General features: G+C 40.8%; 1 protein-coding gene across 4 annotated transcripts in view; it reads right to left on the minus strand.

Moving 5' to 3' along the window:
* Positions 1-23,225, minus strand: part of SCUBE1 (signal peptide, CUB domain and EGF like domain containing 1) — a 299,572-nt gene that overhangs the window by 125,170 nt on the left and 151,177 nt on the right. The gene's annotated exons all lie outside the window — the stretch shown is intronic.

The raw sequence follows: 23,225 nt of genomic DNA on the forward strand, positions 1-23,225 counted from the left end.
ATTACTTAACATTCCCCATATGTCTACTTTATGTTGGCATCATTTTGTAAATGTCATTTTATTTTTCTATGATGTTAGAAGGCTTAAAATTTAAAAGCAATTCTTAAAATTTTTGAGAGAATTTTCAAAACCCACTATATAAAGCACCAGTTCAGGTCGGTCAAGTCACTTTGTGGGGCTTACACAGTGAAACCCCCCATAAATGACCCCATTGTAGAAACTACACCCCTCGAGTTACTCAAAACTGATTTTACAAACTTTGCTAACCCTTTAGGTCAGGCATGTCCAAACTGCGGCCCTCCAGCTGCTGCTAAACTACAACTCCCAGCATGCCTGGATAGCTTACAGCTATTAGGGCATGCTGGGAGTTGTAGTTTAGCAACAGCTGGAGGTCCGCAGTTTGGACATGCCTGCTTTAGGTGCTCCACAAGAATTAAAAGAAAATAGAGATGAAATTAAAGTTTTCACTTTTTTGGCAGATTTTCCATATTAATCCATTTTTTTCTTTAACACATCGAGGGTTAAGAGCGAAAAAAACCTCAATATTTATTACCCCCGATTCTGTGGTTTACAGAAACACCCCACATGTGGTCGTAAACTGATGTAAGGGCACACAGCAGGGCGCAGAACAAATAGAGCACCATATGGTTTTTGGAAGGCAGATATTGCTGGACTGGTTTTTAGATGCCATGTCCCATTTAAAGCCCCCCTGATGCACCCTTACAGTAGAAACTCCCCAAAAGTTACCCCATTTCGGAAACTAGGGGATAAGGTGCCAGTTGTATTGGTACTATTTTGAGGTACATATGATTTTTAATTGCTCTATATTACATTTTTTGTGAGGCAAAGTAACCAAAAAATTGCTGTTTTGGTACCGTTTTTATTTTTTACAACATTCATCTGACATGGTAGATCATGTGCTATTTTTATAGAGCAGGTTGTTAAGGATGCAAATATATAAAATATGTCTATTTTCTTTGTAATAAAGCATTTTTGGGGGAAAAAATATGTTTTTCTGTCTCCATTTTCTGAACGCCTTATTTTTTTATTTTTCAGGGGCTTGTTTTTTGCAGGAAGAGTTGACGTTTTTATTTGTACCATTTTTGGGTGCAAATGATTTTTTGATCATTCATTATTACACTTTATGGGGCAAGGTGACCAAATTTTTTTTGGGGGGCACAGTTTTTATTTATTTTTACAGCGTTCACCTTAGCGGTTAGGTCATGTGACATTTTCATAGAGCATATCGTTATGGATGTGGCAATACCCAATATGTATACTTTTTTAAATTTAAGTTTTACACAATAATAGCTTTTTTTAAACCAAAAAAATGATGTTCTAGTGTCTCCATAGTCTGAGAGCCATAGCTTTTTTATTTTTTGACCGATTGTCTTAGGTAGGATCTCATTTTTTGTGGGATGAGGTGACGGATTGATTGGTACTATTTTTGGGGGGGGGGGGGGGACAAATGCCTTTTTGATCACTTGGTGTTGCACTTTATGTGATGTTAGGTGACAAAAAATGTTTGTTTTTTTACGGTGTTCATCTGAGGGGTTAGGTCATGTGATATTTTTACAGAGCAGGTTGTTACGGATGCGGCAATACCTAATACGTCTACAAAAAAATTATATTTTAATGTCTCCAGTTTTTTTTCTGAGAGATTTTCTTATGTAGGGGCTCATTTTTCGCGTGTTGAAGTGATGGTTTTATTGGCACCATTTTGTGGGACATACACCATTTTGATCGCTTGGTGTTTCACTTTTTGTGATGTAGGGTGACAAAAATAGCTTTTTTTTTTTACACAGTTTTTATTTTTTATGGTGTTTATCGATGGGGTGAATAATGTGATATATTTATAAAGCCAGTTGTTACAGACGCAGTGATACCTAATATGAGCGTTTTTCCTTTTTTTTAACTTTTTATTATAAAATCAGGGGAAGGGGCATTTTTTTATTTTTACTTTACATTTTTTTATTTTTTTATCATAAAGCAAATTATTCCATAATAAAAAATTCATAAAATCAATACATATTGCAACCTCTATAACCTCATCACCTCATATTCCCTATTGAGCCCCTTTGGGTGTAGCATACTTAAGGTATGGATCCAGTAGGCCTCTCTTCGCAATAAATGGGATTTTATATCCCCACCTCTCCTGTGTCGTTTAACTTGCTCCAATATCTGAAATCTGAATTGGGAAATTGAATGATGGAATGTACTGAAGCGTGAGGGTAATGGTAGTAATAAATTGCCAGTACGAATGTTGGACTTATGCTTGCTGATGCGATCTTTTACAGATTGCATAGTTTCTCCAATATATAATAATCCACAGGGGCATTTAATTGAATAGACTATAGACAGTTGATAAATTACCTTCCAAATCTTTTATCACTATGGTATCCAGGAAGCTCACCTGTATTTGATCACAAGTAATTGTAAATTTCAAAGCACTCCTCTTACCATTTAAGGCAATGAGTGACTCGAGTGTCCCTGCCCATATGCAAAACACGTCATCATTAAATCTCTTCCAAATCAAAGCATTCTGTTGAAAATCTAAATCAGTATATACGTGTTTCTCCTCAAATTATGCCATGAACGCATTTGCATAGGGCGGGGCCATATTCGAGCCCATCGCGGTCCCGCGTCGCTGGAGATAAAAATTATCCCCAAACATAAAATAGTTCTTAAACAGAACCAGACTTAGTAATTCCAGAAAAAAGCCACTGCATCTCCCCATGTTGCGCAGATGAAAACATCCAGCAATAGGAGGGGGGGGGGGGAGCCAATAGCATGCTGTAACGGGAACAATCCTACCTAGCATCACAGGTGATGCTAGGGAGGCTCGTTAACATTGTGGCCTGCTATTTGCTGCCCCCGTCACCAGATGTTGTTTTCATCTGCGCGATGGGGGAGATGCAGCACGGGTGTCGAGGAGCGAGGAAAGTACAATCCGTGTAAGGGGCCTTGGCATTTGGGGAGGCATTTTAGGGTTGGATAACCCCTTTAAGGACACCTATCTATTAGGTACACAGCAGCTACAAAGAGCTTCTCTCTCTCTGGAGGACCAGACATTACAAGGGCAGTTCATTCCAATGGGAATGTTGTAATGCTTCATTTCCCCTGTGGTGGTGCTGCAGTAGCACTTTCTACCAGGATTCTTGAATGACAGCTACTCGTTGGGGTCCCAGCAGCAGGGCAACCTATAATCAACTTTTTGACATGGTACAGATGTAGTAGAGTTAACACACATGCTTTATGAGACGTGTTATCTAAACTAAATGCGTTAAGCAAACACCTTCAATTGCTTTTCAATGGCATTTGTTTCAAGATAACACGATGAGTTAAGAAATTTTAGTTCCATAGCTGAAACTTGACTTCATTTTCAAAAAGTTTGGTAACATTACTAGTAGTAATAATGTAGAAAAGAAACTGCACAATAAAACTTGAAACCATCGTGTCAGCATGGGATTCCAAGCAAACGCAAGATGATGGATCACCTAGCAGCACCTTGCCGTTTTGGTTAGTGGTTAAGACCACCTGTCAGTAAAAACTTGGCTATCTCATAATAAATTCTCCTTCCAGCTCTTTGAGGAAATAAAAAGATAACATTTTGAAACTCAGAACACACTAATCACAAGGCAAGATATAAATCAGAGTTTATGGTAACAGAAGGAATATATTTTCTACTGAGGGCATGAAATCACTGCTTGTTAGACAGCTCACTCAATCTATCCCTGCGTGTTCTAGTAGGGCATGCTAAGAAACACATATCTCTACAGGTGAAAAAGTCAAGGGTATCACCTAATGGTAACCCTTAAAGAGCAAAAAGTTTGGCAGGTCTGAATGACAGTCTACATGTCTATTGGGCCCGCTGGATAAGACGACTGATGGAAATCGTAACTGGTTGGTGTGCATTTCCTCACCCGATTGCAAATGTATCTCCTACAGGAGCTTCTATCTACACAGACTTATTTATTTCCCACTGCCTATATACTGCCAACATACCGACAGAATGAAACTTGTGATCAGCTTATATTTTGGGAACCCTTTCAACACTCAGGGGTTGGCCAATGCAGACACCCCTTTAAGAAAACACAAAGGAAGAAATGTAACTTTCTTTATTCAAGATGTATTCTTGGAACATCTTTGGAGAAATGGAAATAGAAAGCACCTGACTGGGATCTACTAAAAACTTCTGAACTTTTACATGATTATCCACAATAAATAAAACAGCATGAAGATCATTACCCAGCAATCTTAAGAACAAGCCAAGAACATCTATGATCTCTGAGTATGTTTATTTTACCTCCTCAAGTTATTTCAAGAAATTTCTGCTTGAGGAACATTAGATGTTCGCAATGATACATAAAACAATAGCAACAGAAACAAATAGTCACTATACTTTGTTATTGCACCAAGCATCGTGAGGACTATCTAAACTGGAAAAATGAGGTGAGGTTTTTCTCACCCACATGGTACATCGAAACCCCTGATAATCATTTTATATTTTTTTGTCATCACTATGCTTGCAGTATGGTAAATATATTTTTACCCATTTTTGTTGATACTGAATTATTTTTTAGGAATATAAAAAAAAAAAATGTTCTGTTTCATTTTCAAAGTAAGCAATTTCACATTCATTTCAGGTATCATACCTTGGACATGGAGTCATTTTAAAATATTTATAGATACCTATGTTTATGTGGCGTGATCTTTTTTCCTTTTCGCAAGGGTTACCATCAGAGAATATAAATTTGTATACTCATGTGGGCATCCTAGACCCTACTGGGGTCAGGATCAGTAAATAGCTGCATGTATTTGGAGCTTTTAGGGTGGTTTTTGATATTAATGAATTTCTTTATTCAGTAAAAGAGCATTATTATAATGCAATTCGGAAATGCTATTTTGTACATGTATTCTTTCGCTTTTGTAAAAAACATCTGTCCATCCATTTCGGCCTATTATCCTGTAAAGTTGATACAGAGAAAGCCCAAAACTCTCATATGGTAGAATTCAACTTTTCTCATTTTAGGGAGAAAAATTCCTTCACGGCTCCAATAAGGCAATCAGAATAACTCCCTGGATCAACGACCCATCTCTAGTAACTATAGCCTGTAATATTATTACACTCCAGAAAAACATCCAGGCCCCTCTTAAACTCTTTTAGCGAACTCACCATCACCACCTCCTCAGCCAGAGAGTTTCATAGTCTCACTGCTCTTACCGTAAAGAATCCTCTTCCATGTTTGTGTACAGAGGATGTCCCTTCGTCACAGTCACAGTCCTGGGTATAAATACATCATGGGAGAGATTTCTGTACAAACCCTTAAAATATTTATACATGAGTATTAGATCTCCTCTCAATCACCTTTTTTCTAATCTAAATGACCCTAAATTTTGACCAGTGAATTGATTTAGTGCGTCTCGGTATGCACTCCTGAGTTATTTTTTGCTGTGTGCACTGCTTCTTCTTGATGCTGGTACAGACAGATCTTGTAATTTGCTCTTGACAAATGTAACATTTGGCAAAAGGCCTAGATGACCAAAACATGCAATTGCCATTACTCAATGATAACTAGAAAAGATAGGAAGACCTTTGCTCTCCTTCCAGACTGAGAGGAACACTTAAAACAAACTTACACAATTTCTATAAGAAGCTCAACCAGTCCCATAGAGACAGAAATGGCAAGAAAGTTTATTAGTACCTTGAACATGGATAGACATACTATAGGCTTACTATACCAATCATTACACTTAGGACACTCCAGCCGTCCGTCTGATGTTATAGTAGCCAGACATTTAGAATTCCATAAACATCTATAGAAAATCAATCCAAAAGTTTAGGTAACAGCAGGTATCCCAGATATGGAAAAATTCATGGGCAGATTTGCAAATGGCCTTGGACAAAATCTAAAATGGCCTCATGCTGTAGGTGGGTCCAAATCGACAACAGATGAGGCCAACACAAATAGGCAAGGTCAGTAAACCGTAGCCTTATTGATGGGAGAGGTGGGTTCAATGCAAGAATACAATTGTATGTGGAGGTTTCCTATGAAGGCATCATAAGCATAACTTCACTAAAGTGCAGGTAGCCACTCCTGTTGATGGCTAATTATCAGGGCTTCCAACCTTGAGACCCAGGGGCTCCAAGAAGGCTCAAAGTCCCCTCAAACACAAGCAAACACCAGTATTCATTAACAAAGTATAAAATATATGAGCATGTGTGGTCTCTACAGAGAAGCAATAATGAATTTGAGTAATAACACTGTTACTATTAGTTAAGGCAACAGTGCACAAGCCCTTCAGGCTTTACCACTGCATCTTCTTGCTTATGTATCATTTTAAAGGAAAAATACGTTGATTCAAAATTTCACGGTGTCAACAAATCCCAAACAAGTTGGGACAAGTAGCAATAAGAGGCTGGAAAAAGTAAATTTGAGCATAACGAAGAGCTGGAAGATCAATTAACACTAATTAGGTCAATTGGCAACATGATTGGGTATAAAAAGAGCTTCTCAGAGTGGCAGTGTCTCTCAGAAGCCAAGATGGGTAGAGGATCACCAATTCCCAGAATGTTGCGCAGAAAGATAGTGGAGCAATATCAGAAAGGTGTTACCCAGCGAAAAATTGCAAAGACTTTGCATCTATCATCATCAATTGTGCATAACATCATCCGAAGAGTCAGAGAATCTGGAACAATCTCTGAGCGTAAGGGTCAAGGCCGTAAAACCATACTGGATGCCCGTGATCTCCGGGCCCTTAAACAACACTGCACCACAAACAGGAATGCTACTGTAAAGGAAATCACTGAATGGGCTCAGGAATACTTCCAGAAACCATCTTCAGTGAACACAATCCACCGTGCCATCCGCCGTTGCCAGCTGAAACTCTACAGTGCAAAGAAGAAGCCATTTCTAAGCAAGATCCACAAGCTCAGACGTTTTCACTGGGCCAGGGATCATTCAAAATGGAGTGTGGCAAAATGGAAGACTGTTCTGAGGTCAGACGAGTCACGATTCAAAGTTCTTTTTGGAAATCTGGGATGCCATGTCATCCGGACCAAAGAGGACAAGGACAACCCAAGTTGTTATCAATGCTCAGTTCAGAAGCCTGCATCTCTGATGGTATGGGGTTGCATGAGTTCGTGTGGCATGAGCAGCTTGCATGTCTGGAAAGGCAACATCAATGCAGAAAAATATATTCAGGTTCTAGAACAACATATGCTCCCATCCAGACGTCATCTCTTTCAGGGAAGACCCTGCATTTTTCAACAAGATAATGCCAGACCACATTCTGCATCAATCACAACATCATGGCTGCGTAGGAGAAGGATCCGGGTACTGAAATGGCCAGTCTGCAGTCCAGATCTTTCACCTATAGAGAACATTTGGCGCATCATAAAGAGGAAGGTGCAACAAAGAAGGCCCAAGACGATTGAACAGTTAGAGGCCTGTATTAGACAAGAATGGGAGAGCATTCCTATTTCTAAACTTTAGAAACTGGTCTCCTCGGTCCCCAGACGTCTGTTGAGTGTTGTAAGAAGAAGGGGAGATGCCACACAGTGGTGAAAATGGCCTTGTCCCAACTTTTTGGGGATTTGTTGACACCATGAAATTCTGATTCAACATATTTTTCCCTTAAAATGGTACATTTTCTCAGTTTAAACTTTTGTTCCGTGATTTATGTTCTATTCTGAATAAAATATTAGAAGTTGGCACCTCCACATCATTGCATTCAGTATTTATTCACGATTTGTATAGTGTCCCAACTTTTTGGGAATCCGGTTTGTACATATATATTAGAAAAGTGCATTATTTCCTATTTTATACACACAAAAAAAAAATATATAAACCTGATATGCTCATGTCCTTTGCTTTATTAGATGTGCAGCGTCCCACATATGTGTGTAAAAGGGACACTTAAAAAATCTGCCTATTTATGTATTTACTTGCATTGTATGGTATTTCCTATTATCAGGCTGGCATTGTCATTTCACCCATTCGCCCCTAGGTGGTGCTGGCACCACATAATAAATAAAGCTTAGTACAGTGTGCATTGTAGAGAGGAAGTGAAGTTAGTTAGTACAGTGTGTATGGAGGAGAGAAACAGGCATCATCCACCATATAGTCTGCTATTTTTGGTCATGGCAGGCTAAGGGAGTACAGCAAACATTTATCTACAGCAGCCAAGCACAAGACCATAAGTCTATGTCTAAATATGAAGCAAGCCTAGTGAGGGTTACAGCTGAGTCTAGCCTATGGACCTCACCAGCACAAGTGCCTCAGAGCAACTTTTCAAGTGCCGGGACACAAATAGATAATTAGTGCGCAGAATTTGTCCTTATTCATTAGAAACCTTCTGGAATATAGTGGAAACCTAAAAACCTGAATCCTTCAGGAGAGCATCCTGCAAAAAATAATGTAGCAGAAGACTGATGCCTGCTATGAGGGAGAACGCCCTTATTGGATAGCTCAAGATAAGTAGAAAACAGCATATTTAGTACCAGAGTGCTATAGTCGGGACTTAAAGTAAATATACTCAGTCCTTGCCTGTCATGTAACAGCATTAGAAAATCCCTCCATTGACAATTGCCTAAATCTGATATAAGGATTCAAATTCCCTTAACATCTGAATCATTACTGGTGCCATGTGAATGCACTTTATTGATGGACTTTAACATCTGCCTTGAGACTGTTGATTCAAGTAAATGTTCAATTGTTTTACAACAACTGACTCTTCATTACTACTACTACACTCAACATTTGAACTTTACGGTGCTGGCGTCACGAACACAGGGGCCCAGCCACCAAAGCACCTTAGACACCTATACCATCAAGGGCACCTCAGCTTCCATCTGGCTGGTGTTCCCTGCAATAGAGAGTGCCCTGGAGGATTTAGTGCTGTCTTCCCATCCACTGCACTTCCGACCCAGGGAGGCTCTGCTAACCGTGAGTACAAACAACTACTACCCGCATTGGCCCACCGTGAGCCTCACATGTTTCCCCTGCAGTCCGGCTCGCTGCAGATGCACTCCTAAAGCTTTATCAAACAGTAATTATCATAAAAGAATAACCATTACAACTAATACATATTCTTCATACTATCAAACTTCACTTAAAATGTTAAGATGTGATGTCCGTGCTATCAGGGTTTCTGGGAAATGCAGTCAATAGTTCAGATAAACCACAGCAAGGCAATAAAAATCTGCCATTAAATCCAGTTTTTTTAAGGCATGAATCCATCAGAAATATTTATTTAAAAAAGTAAAAGGTTAAACAAATAGAGCAAAGTTAAAATACAGATAGGGGATAAAAATTAAACCGCCGTGCTTATATTTGGAAAGTGCAAGACAGATTGTGGGAAATTCATCAAAGGCGCTTGCCAGACTTCTGCCATTGCAAATCCTACTGGCAGATTTCGGAGAGCGCAGACCAATTTGTGAAGTCTTTGCACCACAGTGCGACTGGCAGGAGAGAAGAACACAAAGTGCCAGTGAGGTTACAAGTTCACGTACATGCAAACGATCTGATTATAAATCACTGATGATTATGTAAATAAGATTCTGATGCCAATGGAGGAATGAAGATTTAAGAGGCTCTCAAGACAAAAGGACAAAACTTATATGGCAGAAGAGCAACTTATAACAAAATAAAAAAGCTGAAAATGCAAGCATTATCTAGGGTAAAACATGTAACAATTTTCATCTACTAAAGAAGTTTTTTTACCAACCTAACAATTAGAAGCTTAAACATATAACAAAAAGCGGCATAGTCACAAAGGTAGATTGGGTGCAAAATCTGAAAAATTGTGGCAGCACATTGTGAATAAAGTGTTGGACCCGATTTATAAACACTCTCTCTCTCTATATAATGAAGCAAAAAGAAGGCAGCACTCCAAATGATTGTGAAAAAGTGGACGGTTTATTCACTAATCAGCAACGGTGAATAAACCGTCCACTTTCACAATCATTTGGAGTGGTGCCTTCTTTTTGCTTCATTATCCATACCTGGGACCTTGGTCGCAGGTCCCCTAGGAGGATTTTTTGCACCCACACGTTTTTTCTTTGTGTGCTGCTTCTCTTTTTTCTATTTTTATATATATATATATATATATATATATATATATATATATATATATATATAGAGAGAGAGAGAGAGAGAGAGAGAGAGAGATTTTTTTATGCAACATTTTTTAAAGCATCATCATATCCAGCGGCAGATAAATAACTGTAATAAAAAGTAAAATTTGCTATTTGCTATTTCTAAGAATGCTAAGGAGTGTCCAATGTGCTTTGGTGAATGGCAGCCCCTTAAAGGGACATGCGCTACTTTAGTTTAGAATGGATTTGCACATGTCTACACGTAATCAAATTAGTCTTGAATTTCCAAAAAATACAGATGCCAGAAGGCAGAGAAGAAGGCAACCAAAGTACTTTCAATTCTGGCCGAATTTGTATCCAAATCAAATCTGCCCACTGATCCATTAGAATCAGACCTAAAACTAACTTCAAAAAATTCACTCATCTCTAGTTGCATGTTCACTAACACTAAGTGTATTAGAACGGCGTTCGTTGTTAATATCGTAGTACCCCATCTCTCATGTTAACCATCACTACATCTGTATATAATCAAATGATAAACATCTTGAAGAGGGAAAGTTCATTTAAAATAATATATTATGGTAAACTGCTGTTTTTGATCAGGCAAAGATCAACAAAATCTTTATGGAATTACTTTTATCCTAGGTTGACAAGTTGGAGAAATACTTCTTGCTAGAAGGGTCCACCTGAGTATAAGCTAATTACAGGGTGTCCCACTTTTCAGTTCACCAGAGAGCTGAACTCTGCAGAAACTTTTTAATTACCCTACAGCACCCCCACAGGAGAAATTAAGCATTACATAGTTTCTTAAAATGTATCGGCCACCGGCGCTAGTTACAACAATCAAGCAGCAGTGTCGTCACAGCTCCGTAATAGCTGCCCAAAAAAACTTTACAAATCACTTGTTTATAAATGAATTGACACCAGCCTATCACTGGTGACCCTTACTGCCAACTTACCCGGACCGTGTTGTACTGTTCCACATCAGCCTTGTCCATTCCCTGACGAAGAGCAGTGCACTGCTCGAAACGCGTTGGAAGGTTGTTTGGTGCCCACAACAGCCCGTAGCTCAAAGTGGTGATGTCACCGGCTCCCTTTGCGAGCGTGAGGACAAGCAGTTTCGCTACCGGCCAAGGGCGAACTCCTAACTATCAGCCTAACATCTGCAAGACCCCCTGCGAAAAATAATCTGTATAGATCGGTACTTTGGACTAAGAGGTACCACGACTCCATACATCGGAAACAAGGTAATCTTGATGACAAGGCTGATGTGGAACGGTACAACACGGTCCTAGTAAGTTGCCAGTAAGGGTCATTAGTGATAGGTTGAGCACAGTATCAATTCATTACATAGTTTCTGTTTAAGTTAATGTGCTCTCTTTGCAATGCATGAACAAGTCAGGTCCTGCAGAACACAGATACTCTCTGTAGACACTCTGTCCTTACTAATGGAGCAGGGTCCTAAACACATCTACTCTACTTTTATAATGGGGTGTAAAAAAATGGGTTTACTAAACTAGACACTCCTTTAAATGTCAACATGTTTCACAATACAGGACTGTCAAATGGAAATGCCTTCCTAATACTAGACTCCCATTTCAGTGGGATCATCAATTTAATTATGTTCAACATCATCTTCCTCATATGGTTCATTGACATCAAACCCCTAAGACAATGAGAGTTTATAAACATAGCAAGAAGCAGATGATATCATAAACACACATCTTTATTCGAGAAGCAGATTTCCTGTTTTATCAAGGAGAAACATGTTAGTTTATACTAGGGACACGGCCAAATGTATCTGAAAGTAAACATGAAATGCTCTTTAAAAAATGTGTTCTATTCTTGCAACAAAGTATGGATGCCATGACTGCAATTAATTTTCCATGGTCGGAGTTGATTGCGAGGCGACTGTATAACTGGTGCACAACTTTCCAAATCTCGATTGTTATAACAAGTTATCTAGTTAGATTTAGAGATCACAAGCTACCCTTAAATTACCGCCAGAACCCTGCTCTTATAACTACTCTCTACCTGCAGTAACATGAGTGGAAAGGTCACTTGCTCTAACATATCCAATACATCTTCTGCCGTTATCATTTTCATTTATGTTCTGTTCAAATTTGCCTTATGGTGTTCTGTATTTTTTATGGCAATGACAGTGCAGTTTACAGCGATATATTCATCCCGGCAAAAACTCTGAATCATCATCCATTTAAATCAATGGAGTCCATCAGGAATCATTTGTATCGGTTATAGCTTCTAAAATTAGAAACAGAACATGCTGGGAAATTATTTTCTCCCTTCAGGAGTATAAGACGGTATCATGCAAATAGGAATATGCTGAGAAGCCTTCTGTCTCATGCACAAGATTATGTAACAGATCCGTACCAGTTCTGTGGTGTCCAGTTCATGTATCTCACTGTGGAACCTTGTTAAATAATACATATAGTGTGGGTGCTGCCATAAAAAAAAAAAGTACTATGCTACATGAGATAGCATATAGAAGATTATTTCCCCTCATATAAGTCAATGGAGGCAGAAAAATTGAGTACCGGTATAGAGATCCATGAGAAACAGCAGTCTGGGTACTGTTCAAGTACCAGTTATTGCCCAGGACTAGAAAAACATGGCTGATGTCTTCCAAAACCATCATCCCGTCCATGGGTTGAGTCTGGTATTGCAGCTCAGCTGTATTGAAGAGGATGATGCTCAGCTGTAATACTGTACACAACCTATAGACAGGTGTGGTGACATTTTTGGAAGAAAGCAGCCATCTTTTTCTAGCCCTGGAGAACCCCTTAAGGGGTTTTCCTATCTTAGACAAGTATGGCATAATGGGGAATATAATCATTGGGGAATATAAAATAGAAAAATATTTTACTCTTTTTTATATGGAACAGATACAGTACCCATACTGAGCACATAATGGAAACACAGAAATTAAATTCAGTGTCATACAGAACTTCAGCGGAGCAAACTGTGCCTAAGTTCTCGACTCGTCGGGTAATGTATATTTCATACTGAGACATGTATGAAGATTTCAGGTGGGTAAAACCATTTTGATATCAGTGGTAAAAAAATAACTTGCTTGTAATATTGTCAAAATTAGTAGGAAAAAAAATGTTACTCAGGGTCCTATAAATACAGAATAAATGATAAAATATTCTTAGGTTAAGCTTATTTCATGCTTACATTCATCGCAGTGTTGTATAGAACATATACTGTGCAGTACATTTTTATGGAAAGTTGATTTAGATTGTCTCCCATACACATAAAAAAAACTATAGTATGTTGGGTTTTAAAGAATAAAAAAATGAAATAAAACATTTGCAGTGACCAAATTTTGAGATTTAAAAACTATTGATGATTTGTTTCCAGTGTACATTTGTTTCCAGTGTGCTGGTTCAATCTTTACACATTTTGAATGCAAACAAAATTCACAAATTAATTCGATAATTTTTTTTTAAGGCGTTTTTACCACACTGCAAAATGGGAAATGAATTAAAAACAATATTAGACACCTTAAAATCCAAAAAGTAATTTTTCTTCTTCAAGACAGAAATAGTTTTGGGAATGGTATGTTAAGATCTTTAAACCAGAAATACTGGATAGTTTCAAAATATTTTAACTTGCCAGTTTTTTGGCTCTCCTGGGCACATCTCAACTTTGTTCAACAGCTGCAGTGGGAAAGCAACTTCTAAGCTGTCTGATGGCGCCAAATTACATTTACTCTGTTTATAAAAACTAAATAACAATAGTTGTATATTCTCCAACACCCTTTATGGGTGAACGTTTCCCAAACCACCCTTTCTATTCCAGTTGAAAAAAAAAAAACTTCCATTACATCATAGCCAATTTTAACAACCACATAACTATTAAATTTACCAAACCAGTCGTATTTATGCATGGATGTATACCCATTATTGCACACACTAACATACAAGAAAGAAAAGAACAAAAACTAGCCCCAAAAAGTTTTTGCTTAAAAAATAAATGAAAAAAAGGTTAAGAAATAATACGTATTTTTCATGACATTTTTCCAATATTTCAACCACCACATGCTAGATATTAGACTGTTTGCAAAGGCTGTGACACAGCAACCCATAAAGGACTATGCAATACAGTTACAGGCTGTAGTATATGATGCATGTGCAGGAGGCCCAACTTCAACCTTTTATAGACTTTTTTGTAATATATCAGGAATGTGCATAATATGCTTTTTCTATATGCTTAAATGGGTTGTCCAGGACTAGAAACGATGGCAGCTTTCTTCCACAAACAGCATCACATGTGTTCACAGTATGTGTATGGTATTACAGCTCAGCGCTATTCACTTCAATGGAGCTGTAATAGCAGGCACAAACCATGGACAGGGGTGGAGTTTGTTTTTGGAGGAAAGCAGTCATGATTTTATAACCCTTTACAACCCTGTATAGTAGGACCTGTCACACCACTCCTGACATCTCTGTTAATAAATACTTGAATTCCTCTTGAAATATTTCTGAAGAATCGTTTCTTATAACTGCAATGTGTCAACAATCAAGAGAAGACTTCACCAGAGTGAATACAGAGGGTTCACCACAAGATGTAAACCATTGGTGAGCCTCAAAAACAGGAAGGCCAGATTAGAGTCTGCCAAACGACATCTAAAAAGCCTTCACAATTCTGTAACAACATCCTATGGACAGATGAGACCAAGATCAACTTGTACCAGAGTGATGGGAAGAGAAGAGCATGGAGAAGGAAAGGAACTGCTCATGATCCTAAGCATACTACCTCATCAGTGAAGCATGGTGGTGGTAGGGTCATGGCGTGAGCATGTATGGCTGCCAATGGAACTGGTTCTCTTGTATTTATTGATGATGTGACTGCTGACAAAAGCAGCAGGATGAATTCTAAAGTGTTTCCGGCAATATTATCTGCTCGTAGTCAGCCAAATGCTTCAGAACTCATTGGACGGCGCTTCACAGTGCAGATTGACAATAACCCAAAGCATACTGCAAAAACAACCAAAGAGTTTTCTAAGGGAAAGAAGTGGAATGTTATGCAATGGCCAAGTCAATCACCTGACTTGAATCTGATTGAGCATGCTTTTCACTTGCTGAAGACAAAACTAAAGGGAAAATGCCCCAAGAACAAGCAGGAACTGAAGACAGTTGCAGTAGAGGCCTGGCAGATCATCACCAGGGATAAAACCCAGCGTCTAGTGATCCAGACTTCAGGCTGTAATTGACTGCAAAGTATTAAAAATTGAAAGTTTGATTTATGATTATTATTCCGTCCCATTACTTTTGGTCCCTTAACAAGTGGGAGGCACATATGCAAACTGTTGTAATTCCTACACCATTCATCTGATTTGGATGTAAATACCCTCAAATTAAAGCTGACAGTCTGCAGTTAAAGCACATCTTGTTCGTTTCATTTCAAATCCATTGTGGTGATGTTTAGAGCCAAAAATGTTAGAATTGTGTCGATGTCCCAATATTTATGGACCTGATTGTATATGGGAGAGGTGATGGGCCCTTCTTAAATTAAACAGCACCGTTGATATGGAGAGAATCATTTCTAGGAGGAATTCAAATATTCTAGCGTTGCATTATAAATGCATCAGAAGACTACAAGCTTCTGTCTATGGCAGATTATTGGCTTTTTTTTTTATAAACGCCTGCATGCTGCAGTTGGTCAGCAGAGATGTGAATTGGAATTTTAACTCAACTGACTGCCCTAAAAGTCTATGGTAAACATAAGGAAACAAGACACAAAGCACCATTTTATAAGTAAAATTCATTTTAGCTCCCACTTATTTTAGGTCAGAAATCTAATAAAAAAAATACATAAAGATTTAGAGGGAAATGTATCACTCCCTGCACCCTGGAATGTTGGTTTTGCAAAATAGGACTTTGTGATTTTTGGGCAATAAACTTTGTGACTTTTTGCATTTTTACACCGCTCTGGTTTTGAAAAGTGTGGGAAAGTAGGCATGGTTAGGTATGTCAATTAATCAACACATTTATTACTGCAACTATTTTTAATATCTGAAAAAGAAAAAAAAATTACAAATTTACACCAGTGTGGGGTGACATAGAAAAGCCCAAGTAGCATTTCTAGACAAAGGTGTAACATTTGATAAATTTGGCGCAAAGTATGCAAACTCAGGTTAAACGGACTTCACATATTACCCTTGTGATAAATTCCCAGTAAGCTGCTTAAAGGGTTTCTGTCATCAGAAATTCTGTTATGTAGCTGACTGACATTAGCTGACTGACTGATAAAGGGAAGGCGCAGGCGCGGGATTTCTTCGGCAATCATGAGAAGTCGGATGGGCATGCTAAATGGTTCGTTGACCGAGCCTCTAGGTGCTGAATCAACGCAGGGACACATTTATAAATCACACTATGTACTGCTTACATTAGCACATTGCTAATGTAAGCAGTACAATGTCAGTCAGCTACATAACAGAATTTCTGATGACAGAAACCCTTTAAATTTATATACTGTAGGGTTTCGTTATGGTAGATAGGGTAAGCGGGCGCAGTACAGAGGCAAAATACAAGTTCTTAACTCAAAACGTCAATGTTTATTCACACTTGAGGCAATTGCACAAAACAGCACGTAACTTTGCAGTCTTGGTGTTAATTCACACAGAATGGAAAGTTCATATAACACAAGACACCTGGCTGGCAGTTCTGCCTCCAGTAGTCCACAGCAGGCTTTAGGGGGGGCCTGTTTCCCCAGCATGCGGCTCTCATCTCTCCAGCACGGCACAAAGCCTCAGATCCCAAAAACAGAGACATCTCTGCTGAGCCCAGCTGCTTATTTAAGGACAGCCAGGTGCTGCCAAAACCCAGACCGGCACTTAAACTCCGGTCCGGTATTTGACCTCACCTGGCTGAAAACCAACCCAGCCGCACATGCTGGGAGGAAAATACCTACCTTGCCAGACACAACCCCTCACTGTGTCACATACCTCCACCCCCCTTTGTTCAACCCTGAGGGGGTGGACACATGCCAGACAATGCACCCGGGACAGGGCATTGGCATTGAAGTTCTGCAGAGACAAAAACCATCTGGTGACCCAGGCATTCCTGTCTTTGGCCTGGCTTATCCACTTGAGAGGGAGTGGTCGGTCACTAGGCAGAACTTTCTCCCCAACAAATAGTAGCGGAGAGACTCTAGTGCCCACTTGATAGCCAGGCACTCTCTCTCTCCACTATACTGTACCTGGTTTCATCTAGGGTGAGCTTGCGGCTTAGGAAGACAATGGGATGCAACTCCCCGTTGACTTCCTGAGACAGTACAGCCCCAAGGCCTACTTCGGAGGCATCCGATTGTACAACAAACTCTTTCTTGAAGCCGTGCGTCACCAAAACCGGTGACCCACACAGGGCCAACTTTAAAAACGGCAAAAGCCTCTTCTGCCCGAACATCCCAGTGAACCATCACTGATTTTCATCCCTTCAAGAGCCCTGTCAAGGGCGCGGCTAGAGTAGCAAAGTGGGAATCAAACCTCATGTAATAGCCCACCATTCCCAGGAATGACTTTATTTGCCTAGTGGTGACATTTCGGGGCCAATTCTGTATAGCCTCTATTTTCTTCACTTGGGGTTTGATGACTTCCCGCCGAATGACATACTCCAGGAACTTAGTCTCTTCTATCCCTATTGCACGTTTGTGGGTTAGCGGTTAGGCCAGATTTCCGAAGGGAATCCACTACAGCCTGGGGTAGGCGACGTTCCCAGTCGGTACTGTGGATGACAATATCGTCCAGGTAAGCCGAAGCGTACCGACGATGTGGATGAAGCACAATGTCCATTAGTCGCTGAAAAGTGGCGGAGGTGCCATGCAAACCAAAGACCTTCTATTGATACAGCCCCTCAGGCGTGATAAAGGCAGGTTTCTCAATGGCAGCCTCCGTTAAGGGCACCTGCCAGTACCCTTTCCTGAGGTCCAAAACAGAAAAATACCAGGCTTGTCCTAACCTCTCGATGCGCTCATCCACCCGGGGCATGGGATACACATAGAATTTGGAAACCTCGTTAAGTTTTCGAAAGTCGTTACAATACCGCAACATCCCATCCGGCTTGGGTATCAATAATATAGGACTGGCCCACTCACTTTTTAACGCCTCAATGATGTCTAGCTGCAACATTAGCTGCACCTCCTCAGATATGGCTTGTCGCCGAGCCTCGGGTACCCGGTATGCTTTTAATCAGACTTTTGCCTGAGGCTCAGTGACAATGTCCAGGGAGGTCCGAGAACACATCCGTGTTCTGAATAACAAACTCCCTGGCCTCCTGAGTCTGTTTAGAGGAGAGACTGTCAGCAATTTTTACTGTGGCAGCTGCCTCTCTTGCATCAGACAGAGAGGCCGGTACCTCTTCTCCTAGAAAACTCAGCCGCGGGCTGTCTTCTGTACAAGTTTCCCTATCTTTCCACGGTTTAAGTAAATTCACATGGCAAATCTGCTCCGGCTTTTGCTGCCCTGGCTGGTGTACCTTGTAGTTTACATCTCCAATTTTCTCGAGTACCTCGTAGGGCCCCTGCCACCTAGCCAGGAATTTACTGTCCACGGTCAGCACATGTTCCCATCTCTCTTCTGCCACGTCCAAGAAACCGTGAAGGTGTCTGCCATATCGCAGTTCGGGAGAACCCAGTAGAGGCCTGGGGTACCTCTCGCACTGCGAACATAAGATAGGGCAGAAGGAGGTCCCAGTCCTTCCCATCTTTAGACACTACCTTTTATAAACATTTTTTTTATGTTTGGTTAAACCGTTCTACCAGACCGTCCGTTTGGAGATTGTAAACGGACGTCCGTAGTTGTTTTATGTGCAGCAATTTACAGAGTTTCCTCATCACCTTGGACATAAAAGGGGTCCCATGGTCGGTCAGAACCTCTTAATTTAGTCCTACTCGGGAAAACATCTGAATTATATCCTTAGCTAAGAGTTTGGCTGAGGTATGTCGCAATGGCACCGCCTCTGGATACCAGGTGGCGTAGTCTAGAATGACTAAGATGTGTTGATGCCCTCTGGCGGACTTCATTACTGGGCTTATGAGGTCCATAGCTATTTGGTAAAACGGTAATTCGATAATCGGGAGAGGTACTAGGGGACTGCGGAAATGTTGCTGGGGGCTAGTTATCTGGCAGGTCGGGCAAGACTTACAAAATTCTTCCACTTCTTTGAATATGCTGGGCCAGTAAAACCGCTGTAGAATACGATACTGAGTTTTCTGCAGCCCCAGGTGACCCCCGAGAACGTGTTGGTGGGATAGATGTAACACAAGCTTGCAATAAGCCTTGGGGACCACCAACTGTTCAACAGGCTCATCCCGTAGTTGGTTTACCAGATACAACATATCCTGATGAACACAAACACTGACTCTGCCCCAGGTTGTTGTGGTTCACCATCTACTATTAACACATTTTCACAGGCGCGGGATAGGGTTGGGTCCAGACGTTGGGCGGTACCAAAAATAACCCCGGAGACATTGAGGTCTGCCAATTCAGGACCCGGCGGTAAGTCCTCCATGTCTCCCACCATCACACTTAGCGGTGTTGTCTCCCCCTCTTTCACCAGGTTCCCAGGGTTCTGGTCTCGCCCATGAGTCGGGCCACTCTGCTAGGGTTACCCCTGTCTCATGGGTATCAGTCACTCTCATAGCAAGCCACAGTTTGTAGTGTAAATTTGGGGCAACTGCCATATCGTGGGTGCATCTGCCAGCCACTGCGGTTAGAGACACCAGGGCAGTGGGATAGTCTTCTAAGTATCCATGGATACACATGACCCCGACTTTCCGGCCAGTATACTCTGCTGACCATACCAGGGGAGCCCGTACTAGGGGACGCCTCTGCTGGAGTGTCTCCTACCTCCACCTGGCACAGGTGGTTTAGAGTTTTTGGGGTACCTGATGCACACAGCTTCCTGGCATATAGCGAATGATGGTAGCCATAGTTAGTATCCATGCCTTCCACCTGATGGGGACAGTCAGCTCTTACATGGCCTGACTCCTGACACCGACAGCAGACTAATGGAGCCAGGTCTGTAGAAAGTATACCCCGGGTGGGTCTGGTTGGTACAAGTCGCCGGGTCTGGGATGGAGATTTACGGGGGTTGACTGCCCCCCTCCCAAAAGAACCCCCTGTAACAGTCTTAGTAGCCTTGTAGCGCTCCACCAAGTCCACCATTTCTAGGGCGTTGCCAGGAGACACCTGGCCGATCCAGTGCTGGAGAGGGTGTGGCAGAGCCTTCCAGAACATATCAGCCAATAGTCTATCCAGCATAGCCGTGGGACTCAGCACATCAGGCTGTAGCCACTTTTGCAAGAGGTGGAGTAAGTCATAATACTGGCTCAGGCTCAGCCGGCTTAAACCCCCACTGATGTACTCTGTGGGCCAGACCAAAACATTCACCCCCAGTGTTGCCAGAATGTCACCCTTTACTTTTTGGTAGTCGGCCGCTTGATTGTCCTGCAAGTCGAAATACACCCGCTGGGAATCGGATACCGGGAATGGAGCGAAAACCTCAGCCCACTGGTCATGGGGTAGCTTTTCCCTGATGGCCACTTTCTCGTACATCGCCAGGTTGGTTTCGATGTCGTATGCGGGGGTCATCTTAGGAATCGCGACATGGACTGCTCTCCGGGCATCGTGGATGCTCGGGGTTGCTCCTTCTTTCTGCAAAGCCATCACATGTTGTAGCAGAAACTGTCTTTTTCTGCTGCAGATTAGCCTCCATGAGGGCCTTCACAGCAGCCTCCATTTGGTTGTGGGGCACTGGTTGTAATACAGCTGGTTTAATGTACGAAATACAACCGTGCCTAAAAAATACAGAAACCAAAAATATCGGTGTTCACACCAGCCGGACTGCTCTTGCCCGCATGCTCCACCAATTGTGGGGTTTCGCTCTGGTAGTTAGGGTAAACGGGCACAGTACAAAGGCAAAATACAAGTTCTTAACTCAAAACATCAGTGTTTATTCACACTTTAGGCAATTGCACAAAACAGCACGTAACTTTGCAGTCTTGGTGTTAATTCACACACAATGGAAAGTTCATATAATACAAGTCACCTTGCTGGCAGTTCTGCCTCCAGTAGTCCACAGCAGACTTTAGGGGGCCTGTTTCCCCAGCATGCGGCTCTCATCTCTCCAGCACGGCACAACGCTTCAGATCCCAAAAACAGAGATATCTCTGCTGAGCCCAGCTGCCTATTTAAGGACAGTCAGGTGCTGCCAAAACCAGGATCGGCACTTAAACTCTGGTCTAGTATTTGACCTCACCTGGCTGGAAACAAGCCCAGCTGCACATGCTGGGAGGAAAATACCTGCCTTGCCACACACAACCCCTCACTGTGTCACAATACATATAGAAGGGGCAATAAAAATAAAGAAATTCCTCTTACCTAAACCCTTTATTAACCCTTTTATGACCAAATTCAGAATTATACAAAAATAGGATTAAAATTGTATTGGCTTATAAATTCTGAAATGCCGAGATTAAAAAAATATATATATATTTTTTTGGGGGTGATCCTGATGACTAAAACGGCTTGATCCTAAATGAGTTAAATAATCTTTTAGATTATGCCTTTTTTATGCTAATTTACACTTATAAATATAAATATAAAATAATGTATAACATTATATAAAACAATATAAATAATGTAACCCAAATGATTACCAGCTTAGAGAGTTAACTCAATGCCAAATGATATCGTTTGGTGAAATTCTTACAAGGCACTGCACTTGCATGAAAACTCGACTCCTAGCAAACACATCAAGATAACTGGGATACAAGTATATACTTGTGCTCTCACAGACTCTCTTAGTAATTACTTCCAGATACCCTTCATTTTTTTTTTCCATTCCAGTTTTTTTTTTCTGTATCTCCTAAGCCTGAGTGGTTGCATTCTTGCTTTGTTTAAGTACTTGACTGAACTGGGTCCTACGTTCTTTTATCAGTCAGGACCCATACGTGCTTGTATTGAGGTATGTTTGTATCTGCGGCAGGAGATGTGTTGAAAGATGCCTTTTCTTTTTCATGTAAAAGCTTCTTGTCCCACTAATCACCCAATAATGATACTTTCACCAACTCATTAACTGAACAAGCCAACAAAGAGCCCATTCTAGCAAGAAGACTTTCTTGGTGTGCACAGCGATTCACTGTTCTTTACAATTCACTTTCTTTTCAAGAGCACACTTGGTGCACACAGGACAATGGCCGCCCCGCTTTATATTGGAGATCTGTATGGGCTTTTACTGGAACACAGAAACTTCACACAGAAAAGTTATGTCTTTTTGTCAGACATGAGAAACAACTCTCTCCTGTTTGGTGTCAGGGTAGCAGATACTCAGAACTAGTATTTAACTTTTTGCAAAAATTTATATTTGATTGGTAGTCTCAGCTAAAACCTAAACTATTTCATACAGTGTGCATAAAGTGTGCTGCTCTGTAACTGTATGGAATAGTGATGGCATAAACTCAGGATCAGCAGCTGGTGACAGCCACAACCCTGCTGCAACAACTGAGATCATCGATAACTCTGATATTGGCTAATTAACCCTTTAGATGCTGCAGTCAATAGTGACCATGGTTGTGCACACCCCGCAAAGTGATAGGAAGGCACTGATGGGTGGTCATGGCCTGATGAAGGTCCATGGATCTACCTTGTTTGCACAACTATTAGGTCTGACCGCAGCTTAATAGGGTAATGTATTATGGTGTTATTCTGGCAGCCATAGTACACTGCAATACAAACTTTTTTTGCCATTCAAAAAAGAAAAATGGTTAATTAAAGAAACTAAAACGTACACAAAATTGTTATTGCCACATCTGTAATGACCCATACTATAAAACTAACACATTATTTTGCCTAGATGGTGAATATTGTAAAAATGCCAGAATGACTTTTTGTAGTGTCACCCTGCCTCCAAAAAAATGAAATGAAAGGGAACCTATCATATTGAACATGGTGCATATTATAGGGCAGAAAGAGCTGAGCAGATTGATATATATTATTATGGGAAAAGATTCAGTATAACTTGTAATATACATTTATATCCCTGATCATTCTGGGCTTTGAAGTCAAGGAGGAGGTCCTATCAGTGATTGACAGCAAGAGGGA

The sequence above is a fragment of the Bufo gargarizans genome, chromosome 2 (genome assembly GCF_014858855.1).
Source record: "Bufo gargarizans isolate SCDJY-AF-19 chromosome 2, ASM1485885v1, whole genome shotgun sequence".
Lineage (NCBI taxonomy): Eukaryota > Metazoa > Chordata > Amphibia > Anura > Bufonidae > Bufo > Bufo gargarizans.